The sequence below is a fragment of the Phacochoerus africanus genome, chromosome 2 (genome assembly GCF_016906955.1).
Source record: "Phacochoerus africanus isolate WHEZ1 chromosome 2, ROS_Pafr_v1, whole genome shotgun sequence".
NCBI classification, from domain to species: domain Eukaryota; kingdom Metazoa; phylum Chordata; class Mammalia; order Artiodactyla; family Suidae; genus Phacochoerus; species Phacochoerus africanus.
This window is the reverse complement of record NC_062545.1, coordinates 269315783-269326633: the sequence shown is the minus strand read 5'-3', so window position 1 is coordinate 269326633 and position 10851 is coordinate 269315783. Positions and strand designations below refer to the sequence as shown.

Sequence of the window (10851 nt, the reverse complement as noted above, 5' to 3'; positions counted from 1 at the left end):
TGAAAGAGAACAGCTTTTAAAGCTTTCAGTCAAATAATCAGATTGTCAGTTTCATAACACAGTGTTTTAGGTATTCCATTTAAACTCATTAATTAATGAGATCAAGTTTAAAAACTGTCTAGATTGAAGTCTGTGGCATATAGTACAGAGTTTGTAGTCTCTTTGCCTAGTTCAGATTTATGAGACTTGAAGGTCAGAGATGTTATTAATTTTAGTTGAGGGTAACTGAATTGTTATTTCACCTAAAACGGAAGTTGATTTTTGCATCGACAATTTGGAAGTAGGATTTTAAAAAACTCCTTATATATACATATTTTTTGTCCTTTGAGGGCCGCCCTTGCGGCATTTGGAAGTTCCTAGGCTAGAGGTTGAATCTGAGCTGCAGCTGCTGGCCTACATACACCACAGCCACAGCCACACGAGATCTGAGCTGCGTCTGTGACCTACACCGCATCTCATGGCAACGCCTGATCCTTAACCCACTAAACAAGGCCAGGGAACGAACCTGAGTCCTCATGGATACTAGTCGGGTTCCTTACTGCTGAGCCACAATGGGAACTCCAAAAACTCTATATATTTAAATATTTTATGTTCATGCACAAGTTTTTAATTATTTTTATATAGGACTCAGTGTATGGTATAGACGTTTTTGTGATTTTTTTCTTCCCTATCATCTCCTTCATAATTTCACAAGTACTAGCTGATTTTTTTCCCTCTTTTGACTCCACAGCATTCAAGTTCAGAAATCTATGAATCAGAAGCCCTTCTCCCTAATTTCTGTACAAGCTCACATTCTACCTCTGGCAGTCCCAGGGAAATGAGGTGATTGCTTTTGGTGCCTCTTTCCTATGTCCCTAGGGAAATTTTACCGCAATATTTCTAATGTGGTTTTTATTTCTGACCTAGAGAATAATTTGGATCTAAGTTATTCATATACCTGTTCCAATTTTTCATCTGAAGCCTTGAAGTTATTGTTCTGGAGTTTGGGGGACTTTGTGGTTTTTTTAAATTAATGTTGCAAGTTATTTTTGTTTGTTCTTTTAAACATTATTTCAGAAAGCTTTGGAAAAGTTACTTGGAGAGAGAGTTCCTTTGCTAGTGGATTTTCATTATAAGATAAAGACTGCTTTCCTTTTTTTTTTTTTTTTTTCTCAGTACCTTAATAAACTTCATAGCTTTCCTTTCATAGCAGCGTTCACCTGGACCACAGCAATAGACTGTCCTCCGTTATCTGACCTCTTGTTGCAGTTCCCCTGAAGTTCTGTGCCAGTGATGTTCCTAGCAACGCATATTCTCCTATTCTTTGATACTTAAAGTAGTTATCATCCTGAGCTTTATCCTCACCTGATTAGCATAAAGAACACTGGTCTGAGAACTAGGAGACCTGAGTTCTAATCCTGGCTTTCCTGGTAATTATCTTTACGCCCTTTGACAGGTGTCTTCGTGTCTCTGCTTTTTTAGCCCTCTCATCTGTAAAATGAAGCCATTGGCCTAAGGTTCTATCCAGTTCTGTGGTTCTGTAATTTGAACTCTTGGTTCCAAAAGTTATTGATTTTCCCACTCTTGCCACCTAGAAAACTAGATTTAGTGTACACATTTTCTTGCCTCGATCATTTTTACCTAGTTTTGTTCAAAAAAAAAAAAATCTGACTTCCACTTAGTTGTTGTAGAAACTAGTCAGAGAGAGCATCTCCTGAAGATATGAGAGCTTTTGTTATTAGAAACATGTTTGTCTAAGGAGAAGGGGTCTTAGAAATCACAACTTGGATTTAGATGATGACATTGCTCCTTAAGCTAATAGTCGTGTAATTTCTTCAGTGGTTAAAAATCCGAGGTGAACTGAAGTGATCTGAGAGGAAACCTGTGCTAAACATTTCTGAACTGTTGTTTCATTCATGCTTTCAAGAAAGATGTGTGTTGAACCACAGCTATGCTCCAGACTCTGTTCTAGGCATTGGGGAAGCAGGCAGAGTAGACTTAAAAAAAAAAATCTTCGTATTCATGAAGCTTACATTCTTGTAGGAGGAGTCAGGCAATAAACACAGTAAATAAGTAAATTTATGTTAGAAAATTGTAAATAGTATGAAAAAAATTTAGAGGGCGGTAAGGGAACACTTTTGTTTGTTTTGAGGCAGAGAATGATGATTAAATGAGCAATCAGTGTGTGGGCCTTATTGACAAGTTTGCATTTGTACAAACACTTTATATTTCTTTCTCTTTTCTGTGGTTTTTGTTTTTTTACTTTTTATCATGAACGTTTTAAACATACACAGAGTTTAATGAACCCTGTGAGACCCACTACCCAGCTTCTACATTTTAAGACCTTACTTTAATTGAGGAAGAGAAAATGAAAAGGGACAGTCACCCAGGGAGCTCAAGATGGCAGTGGCAAAGAATCTCATTTTTAATATATGCTGTTCCCCTTTATGAATATAAAACTATTAAACCCTTTATTTATTTTTAGAATGCATAGAAATTTAAATTTTAGGACTAGGAACAAAGCAACGCAATGGGAAAGAGGGCTTCTTTGCTTTCAAATTGCACAGACTCCCCCTGGAGATTCTGATACAGCCTCTCACCTCACTTAAGCATCACTGCAAACAAATAGTCTCAGAGTGCAAGAAGTCAGTTTTATACCAACCAAAATTAAGCACAATGGAATTGTTTTCTCTTTCTTTATGTTATGTTTCTGAAGTTGGTAACGCAACTATCGTCCCTATTTTACAGGAGAGAAAGCCGAGACCCCTGCCCAGAACTGTCAGTTTATTCCTAAAGATGAAGCTAGAACTAAAACTCACATCTCTTAATCTCAGCCCAGTCTTTCTGGTAGCTCAGGTTGCTTTCTATAATGAACAAGAAAGAAATAATTAGATGTTTATATTTGGGCACAAAAGTTATGGTAGTTTTTAAATATATCAAATAATGAACCCAGTAAATCAATCAGCCCTAACAAATTTTTATTTATTAATTATGAGAAAATCCACAAGTCGGACATTTTATCTTTAATTTTAGCCAGGATATATTCTTTGTGTGTATGTGTGTATGAGTGTGTTCTTCCTAGAAAGTGGTGCTCTTAAAATCTCTCGAAGCACATTTAGAATTTATTGTACCCTTTAAATTTTTACCGAGTTGAAATGTTTTGAGATTGTAGAAGCAAAGTGCAATCCAGTCATGACTTAAATTTTCCTGGTAAAAGATCTGGGTTTTATTTTTTCCTCACTTGTGGCAATATTGCTTTGTTTTCTTCTTGCAGTAGAATTCCCTGAAACAGAGTAGGTGGTTATTGAACTGAATTTCTTTGCGGTAAAGGGAAAAGCAGCATTCTGATTTATTTATCAATTCTGGAGCTTTCTTTAGCATTCTTCTCCAAGTTTAATCTCTGACCTGTGTGAGTTAGCAACCATCTGTCTCTTAGAAGGGTTTTGGAATCAGTTGAAAAATCTTGTAGTTTTCCACAGAGACTTGTAATCAGCCTGATACACAGAGAACATTCTGGACAGGAAATGTAGTAAGTTACCAAGGCCTGCAAATGTGGCTACTGCCTGTGATTCAGAACCACCTCCCCACCCTAAGTGAGTAAAAAGATTTGATATAAATATGAACGGTATGAATCTCCTGGTGATATTTTTGGGTGTACATATTCCTGTATGTTTGGAGAGTAATAAGGGTATTTACATCGAGGGCTCTTTTGTTGTCCTTATTTATTTGAAATTCTTATTTTATTTGCAATGGCATGTATATATTTTAGTGATGCTAAATGCAATCTCTGTATACTTTTTGTATATATGTACATATTTGTAAATATATTGGTATGCAGTGATACAGTTTGTGTATATTATATACCCATACCCATTGTGGGCTGAATTTATTTAAGTTCTGTGAGGACATCAGAGTGGCATTGTTCATGCTGCTGTAATTAGGTTGTGGCTGTATCTCATTCATGAGCCTCTGTTTTGAGAGGCTTCTGTGTGGGTAAAATGGGCTGAGTTGAAATTAGGATATGAAGATCTTAACAGAAAGCTCGATATTCTTAGCTTTAAAATCCTCTGCCAATTTCCACCTGAACTGATAAGAAATTAGTGAAATACCTAAGTATGTGAAACTGAGACACCAGCAGGTTCTTAAGCTATATTAGTCTTTTATTTTCTTGACTGTTGTTAGGTATTATTACTGAGTAGTAAAGTATGCATTTATATTGAGAATCAGAGGACAGTGGGAAACACATTACTTTGATCACATTTCAAAATAGATAGGAAAATGTTTTTTTCAATAGGGAAATATTCCTAGTTGCCATTTCAATGCCTGATACCAAATTTCAATTTTGGAACAAGTTTTTTTTTCACCAGTGTGTCTCATTTTATATCTGTCTCTGTGAGGCAGAAAAAAAGGGCATTAGGTAGGGGAAGGCTCTACCGAGGTGCGGTGGAATTTAACGAGGAACAGAAGGTTGATTATCTGTATATTTGCAGCAGCTGTGATTAATTTAGTCTTGTCTTGGCATTTCTAACTATAGATTTTTCTTATTGGAGTTGCATATCAAAGATGAGTACGCTCATCTGACAAAATGCTTCCAGTGAACAAAATGCCTCCAGTTGTATTTCTTTGTCTCTATGAGACCGCTGTGTTCTGCAAATTGATGTATTCACACATGAAGTAGGATTCTTAATATTAGGTGCATGGTGTGCTGCAAAATCGGGGCCTTCAAACCTCTGCCCAGGATAACAGGTAGAGGAGGATAAGAGGAGAGTAAGTATGTGCAGTGCCAATTTGTGAACCTATGGAATGTCCCGGAGGTCAAAGTTCAGTTAGTCCCGTCTTCCCTGGGCGTGGTTATTTGCATAGAAGAGCATAGGAGAGGTTTAATATACACCTGAATACAGTCACTGCAAAAATTAAGTAGAGGTTATTTTTGCATGATGAAATATAACTGCAAAACAACTGTTTACCCCGTTATTCTTCACAAGATTAAATCTGTCTGTTCCAATATTAAATTAGCTAAAAAAGTCAGTAGTCAATTTTACCATCCCCCAAAATGTTGCATTTGCCCCTTCATTGTATTTTTAATATAACAGCCAACAATTCACAACACTTCTCAATTACAGTGTTCAATTTTAAATAAAGTTACAATAGCCTTTTTCTTAAATGAATATTGAAATTTAGCAACGTACAATTTCGGAAATAAAATCTGTGAAACCATCCATAAGATCTGATGTTCTGTTGTTTTAGTAACAAATCATTTATTGCAATTTGGAGAGTTAGCAGAATAGATGTTGTGCTATTTAAAATTCATGAGGAGGATCTGGCATTGTCACTGCTGTGGCTGGGTTCAATCTCTGGCCAGGGAGCTTCTGCATGTTACGTGTGCAGCCAAAAAAACAAACACAACTTCATGGAAGTGACTCATGCTTAATGTGGACATTGATTCGAGGAAAGCAGCAGCAATAAAAAGTGTAGTAGATGAGACTGACATTGTGAATATGAGCTCTGACTCTTTAACAGTTGTCAAGCCAGTCACTTTGTAGTTAAATAAGAAGAATTGCTTCAAAAACCAAGCCCTTTCCCCCTATTCTGTAATCTTAGACCCTGATACTTTACACCTGCTCGTGCTGTACCTCCAGTTCTTTCCTGGATACTGTGACCATTTTACCTTAAAACAAAAAATTTTTTGAGGCAACTCATCTTCCTCAAACTAGAATTTCAAGACATAATATTACACCATGTCCCAGCTTCAGTGAATTTTTGAACACAGAGACTTACTAAGCATGCCTTGTGTTTAAGGAAAAATAATTGACGTGTGAATGGAATCACCTATTGAAGGCAAGAGTGTTAAGATAATGTAGGGAGACATACCCTTAATTGGGTAAATTAAATAAATTAAGTACTAATTTGTTGATGCCATAGAAATATTTCCTTTGGGATTCTGCAGATGTGAAATGTTTTCTTAAGCTAAAGTTGATATTTTTCACTTATTAGTTTGATGTAATATTGACTTTTCAGAATTCCATTTCTGCAAAACATTGTTACTTAATCATTGATTGAAGCACCATTTCTTCATTTAAAAATATTTTTGTTAATTTCTTTTGTGTTTTTCAAGAGTTATTTTTTAAATTAATTACCAAAATATTCTAAGCAGGAGTTCCCATTGTGGCATAGTGGGCTAAGACTCCGACTGCAGCAGCTCGGGTAACTGTGGAGGCCCAGGTTCGGTCCCCTGCCCTGCGCAGTGTGTTAAAGGATCCAGCGTTACCATAGCTTCGGCATAGCTTGCAGCTCTGGCTTGCATTCAGTCCCTGGCCCGGGAATGTCCATATGCCCCAGGTGCAGTCATTAAAAAAAAAAAAAATCTAAGCAGTAGCTTTAAAAAAAAAAAAAATTTAAACAGGACTTTCAGAGTTTTTTTTTAGTAGTTTGAGGTTTATTAATTCTGCACTCCAGATTCATTTATTGTAAAGCCTGAATTTAGTCATAGAACAGACTAAAATTGGGTATATTTTCCTATTTTGGCGGATAACTCCAGTCTATGTCCTAAGACAATCATCTTTTGAGGTGTAGTGTTGTTTATTGAGACATTGGTGATTTTAGGGGTCAGATTTTTTCACTTTTCTGACAGGCCTATGTAATGAAAGTTAACAGGCTGTATATCACTTTTCAGACTGAGATAGGGACTTATAGCCTTTTAGATCTGCAATAAACAATATTTAAATTTTTATGTTGTATCACTAATATTCTTTTCTCTTTTGCAACTGTCATGAATGTCCACTTGTCCATGAAGGGAAATTAAGATTTGTAAACATTACAATTTGACCCATAAATTTTCTCAAACTTCAGATCAGTAAGATCTGATTTGAAATTGTAAAATGTGAGAGATCATATGTGATAATCCCAAAGTAAATATCTCCAAAACATATAGAAATAAATACTGTTTTAAAAAATCTTATTCCTACCCTCCTTTGCATGTTACTGACTTTTTTCTAGACTATAAATATGTGTTGTGATGTATTAAAAATCTGCAAGAAAAATTGCTTAAAATGTTTTAGGGCAGTAAGAATTTTTATTTCTATTTCTTGCAGAATGAGTTTTTTTTTAAAAAACTTATTTTTTATTAAAAATAACTTTTAATAGTTCAGCAAAATATTTTAGGACTTTTTTTTCACAAGTTTGTGGCTTTTTATGGTCACCTAGTTACATTTCTTGTGTCATCTAGATCACGTGTGGCTAGTTCTCCAGCTGTTTTTTGTTATTTTTAGTAAACTTTGCCATTCAACAATCAGAGAGACATATTTTGGAGGCTTCTTCCAATCAAGGTAGAAAAGGTCTTAGGTAGTAGGAAAGGCAGACGCAATGTCCTACCATTTTCATAGTAGAGCTTACAAGTGAAGGAATTTATCCAAATAGGTTATTTTCATTGTGTAGCACCAGTAAAAATAGTGCTCTCATTAATCACTGACTGTGATGAAGTTTTATGTCGCTTCCTACCTTGCTCTAAAGAATTTTGTCATTAAAGGCCATATTATTTTCTCTGAGCAGTTTCCATTGTAAGGTTGGATATCTTTTTCTTCATTCAAATCATCATTATAGGTTAAGTTAATCAAATAGGAGTTAAAATAAGTTATATTTGATCTTTTTTCCCTGAAAATAATGGTGAACCTATTGTCTATACTATGGATATTAGGCAGAAATGCACTTGTTTCAATCATAGCAGAAATTTACATTTGGAGACTATAATTACTTGATTTTCTAGTGGTGTGAAATACTTTTTAAAAATTGTGCTTGTCTGTAACTGAAATGTTATAGAATTGTAACACTATAAGGATTATAGAGTTATATTTATTAGCTCTCTTCAAGAGATTGAAGCACAATAATTTTCCTGTAACAGTTCTTATCCAAGTGCTGCTAATCTGTCGTGCAAATAATGAAGCTATTTGGTTGCCTATCTAGCTATTCACAAATCACTGTAATCCTTAAGAAGTAGTCTTGTTGCTCATTTGTATTAAATTTTGGATATTGTGAGTTAATACTTTAGAACAAAATCCATTAACTCAGCTCTGTGAGACAACAAACCGTTTGGATTCATTAGTTTTATATGTGTTCTCAGTAGAATAAATTTCGAAGGGGCTATTTACTACCAATGACTAAGGGGAAAAATTATATTGTCAATATCATTTGACTTGAACAGTTGTGGTATTGTAAAAGTCTGTCCTGTTTCTAAATTGCTTAAGCCATACACAATCCTAAGGATGTTTTCCTATTGTGTTTCCTCTTCAGCAGCCTTTTTCCGCTTTGTCTATTATGGATAATACTTCATAGATTTTAGAAATGGAGACGTTATTGAAACACTTTATTTTCTTGATCATCGCTTTTGACTCTTGTATGTGATTCGTCGTAAAGGATAGCAAGCCTTTCACTACTTCACTTAACGAATTTCAGAGTAACACTGTGATTCTGCAGAGCATACTCAGTAGGCCCTTGTCTTTCCAATGTTTTCTTCTGTTATATGGTGCCTCCCACCTTGAGGGCGCTTAAATACTAGAGGATGGAGTATGTTTTGATGTTTATTGAATAACAAGATTACAGAATATTTGATTTTTGTTGTCAGTGTATTGAAGACATTTTTGCATTGATAAATGTTCTCTAGGAATGTGATTACATTCATCAGGTGTGAACTCTTGTAAAAATAAATTTTGTATCTTGAATTCCCGTATATATTAAGTGTATCATCAATATAAAAATAAACATTATTTGCTTAAAGTTTTTGTACTTCTTCAGAATTGTTGACAATATAAATATTAAACTGATGGGGTTTACTTCTTTCAGATAATACCTTGGATACTTCAGTCTTGGGGTTGTGGATTCCATGCGCGTCTTTTAGTTTGTAAATTTCTTCTAGGTCCTAGTTGCGGTCTTTTTCCCTGCCCTCCTCCCGGTGGTCATAACTGGCACAGGCGGGGTGAGGGATTGTTTCGGGGATCGGGTGGAAGTTCCTAGCCCTCAGGCTGGTGGTGTTGGATTTGGGCAATAACACATGAAACTTCAACGTGGAATGGCCGGCTTGGTTGGCACTGAGCATTCCGGAGACCCGACGTAGGCTACCAATTTGTACCGTGATACAAGGCAGTTTTAACCTCCCTGCATTTTCTTCATCTGTCAAAAGTTGGAGGCCCATTAGTGGACTGAGAAATGAATGTGATGGGCTACCGCCTGCGTGTTTTTCTAAAGAAATGCGATGTCTCACAGTGCACTATGTAATAAGGGTATGATTCTCCAAACTTCTTTCACTGATACGTTATTATGTCCTGGATTGCAGTATAAAATGTATAACCTGAGAGTTCTCTCGTGGCGCCCAGCGGGTTAAGGACCCAGCGCTGTCACTGCTGTGGTGTGGGTTCGATCCCTGGCCCAAGAACTTGCACGTGCCAAAAAATTTTAAGAATTAAAAGCAAAATGTATAAACTACAGTACGTCACAGGCACAAAACACCGGTTACAAGGCGCGAGTTCTCAGTAGTACTTTATGGAGTCACAGGCTTCTTGCAAGTGGCGAGGTGACTGTGTAGGGTGCAGAGGGATTGGGATGCAGGGAGAGGAATAAAAATTCTGTGCTGGCCCAGCATCACCACGGCCGGTGGGTCTCCATGCTGTTCAGCACACGTTGCCCCCACCTCAACAACTGCCTTCTTTCTCTTTGGCACCAGGCTCCTCCCACTTCCCCGGCTCCGCATCGCCCCCTTTCGAGGGACAAGAAAAAAAAGGAAACACTTCGGCCACTCAGTCCTCCTACGCGGTCAGGCAGCTAGCTGACGTGGCGAACCTGCCTGAGGGAGCGCCGGGTCCCGCGCCCACTCCCGCGCCCTCAAGCGGTTCGGGGCAAACTGCCACCCCGAAACTCAGGCAGCTGCCGCGAAGGCTGCGCTCAGGCGCATGCGCGCGGTGGGAGGGCTGCGCGCGGTGGGCCTGCCCCGCGCGCAGCCACTTCCGGCGCGCGGGTGGAAGTGAGGTTCCGGGTCGCTGCTGTGCTCGCCGGCCGGTCTTGGGGGCTGGTGACGGGGGCCGGCGTTCACTAGAGGGCCCGGAGGCGGGGCTCTGCCGGCTGCCCAGAGAGCGGCAGGTGCGCGGGCGGGGGCAGGAGATGCAAGCAGGCCCCTCATTCTCCTGCTTGCTTCCGTGCGCCCCCAAAGCGGCCCTGACTGGGTTACTCCTGACCCAAGCCGGGGGCAGTACTGGGGTGCCGAAAGGGCGAGGGTAGGGGCCGAGGCGGGCTCCCCGGCCTGGGAATTTGGAGCCTAGGGGTCCGGAATTCCCGCCTGCGCGACCTTGGGCAAATCACTCTTCCTGATTCTGAGTTTCCCTGCTGTCAAATTGGAGAGACTTTGGGTCCCTCCCTTCTTTGACAGTCCACGTACGGGCGGGTCTGGAAGGAGCCTGAGTGAGTGAGTGGAAACTACCGTGGCAGATGGCTGGCCTTTGGGTCTTAGACAGCTGTCTCTTACCCAACTTAGCCGTCCCTTTTCTTGGCGACTTTCTTAGTTCGAGTCAAGGCTTCGGGTCTAGCCAGGTAACGACTGTCAGGATCTATTGAGAATTTATTACTGGCCATGGGTAACCTTAATCTCATTCGGATTGTTTTGCTCAGAGCTCCCGAGGCGAAGTGAATTTCGCCACTTACTACAGTGAGTTTCGGTTCTTTGGCCTGTCAATGAAGCTTTTAGGCAAATCACAAATGCAAAGACCAGGGAGAGGGAGAGGAGACCACTGAGGATTGCGGCAGTGGCAGCTTTTTCTCTCCCCCTCACCTAATCCTTCCTCCTTCCTCTTCCTCTACCCTCGCCTGACCCCTCCTCAACATTTTGGCCTT

At 38.9% G+C, this 10851-nt stretch overlaps 1 protein-coding gene across 4 annotated transcripts in view; it reads left to right on the top strand.

The window, feature by feature from the left end:
- The first annotated feature begins 9970 nt into the window (after positions 1–9970).
- Positions 9971–10851, top strand: part of GOLGA1 (golgin A1) — a 55353-nt gene continuing 54472 nt past the window's right edge. For 3 of the 4 annotated variants that reach the window (XR_007133302.1, XR_007133303.1, XM_047768376.1), the window contains exon 1: positions 9971–10104. The gene's annotated coding sequence lies outside the window, so the exon portion shown is untranslated. Of the gene's footprint in view, positions 10105–10130; positions 10552–10851 lie in introns of those variants that run through there. The other variant, XM_047768377.1, reaches the window with a different exon arrangement.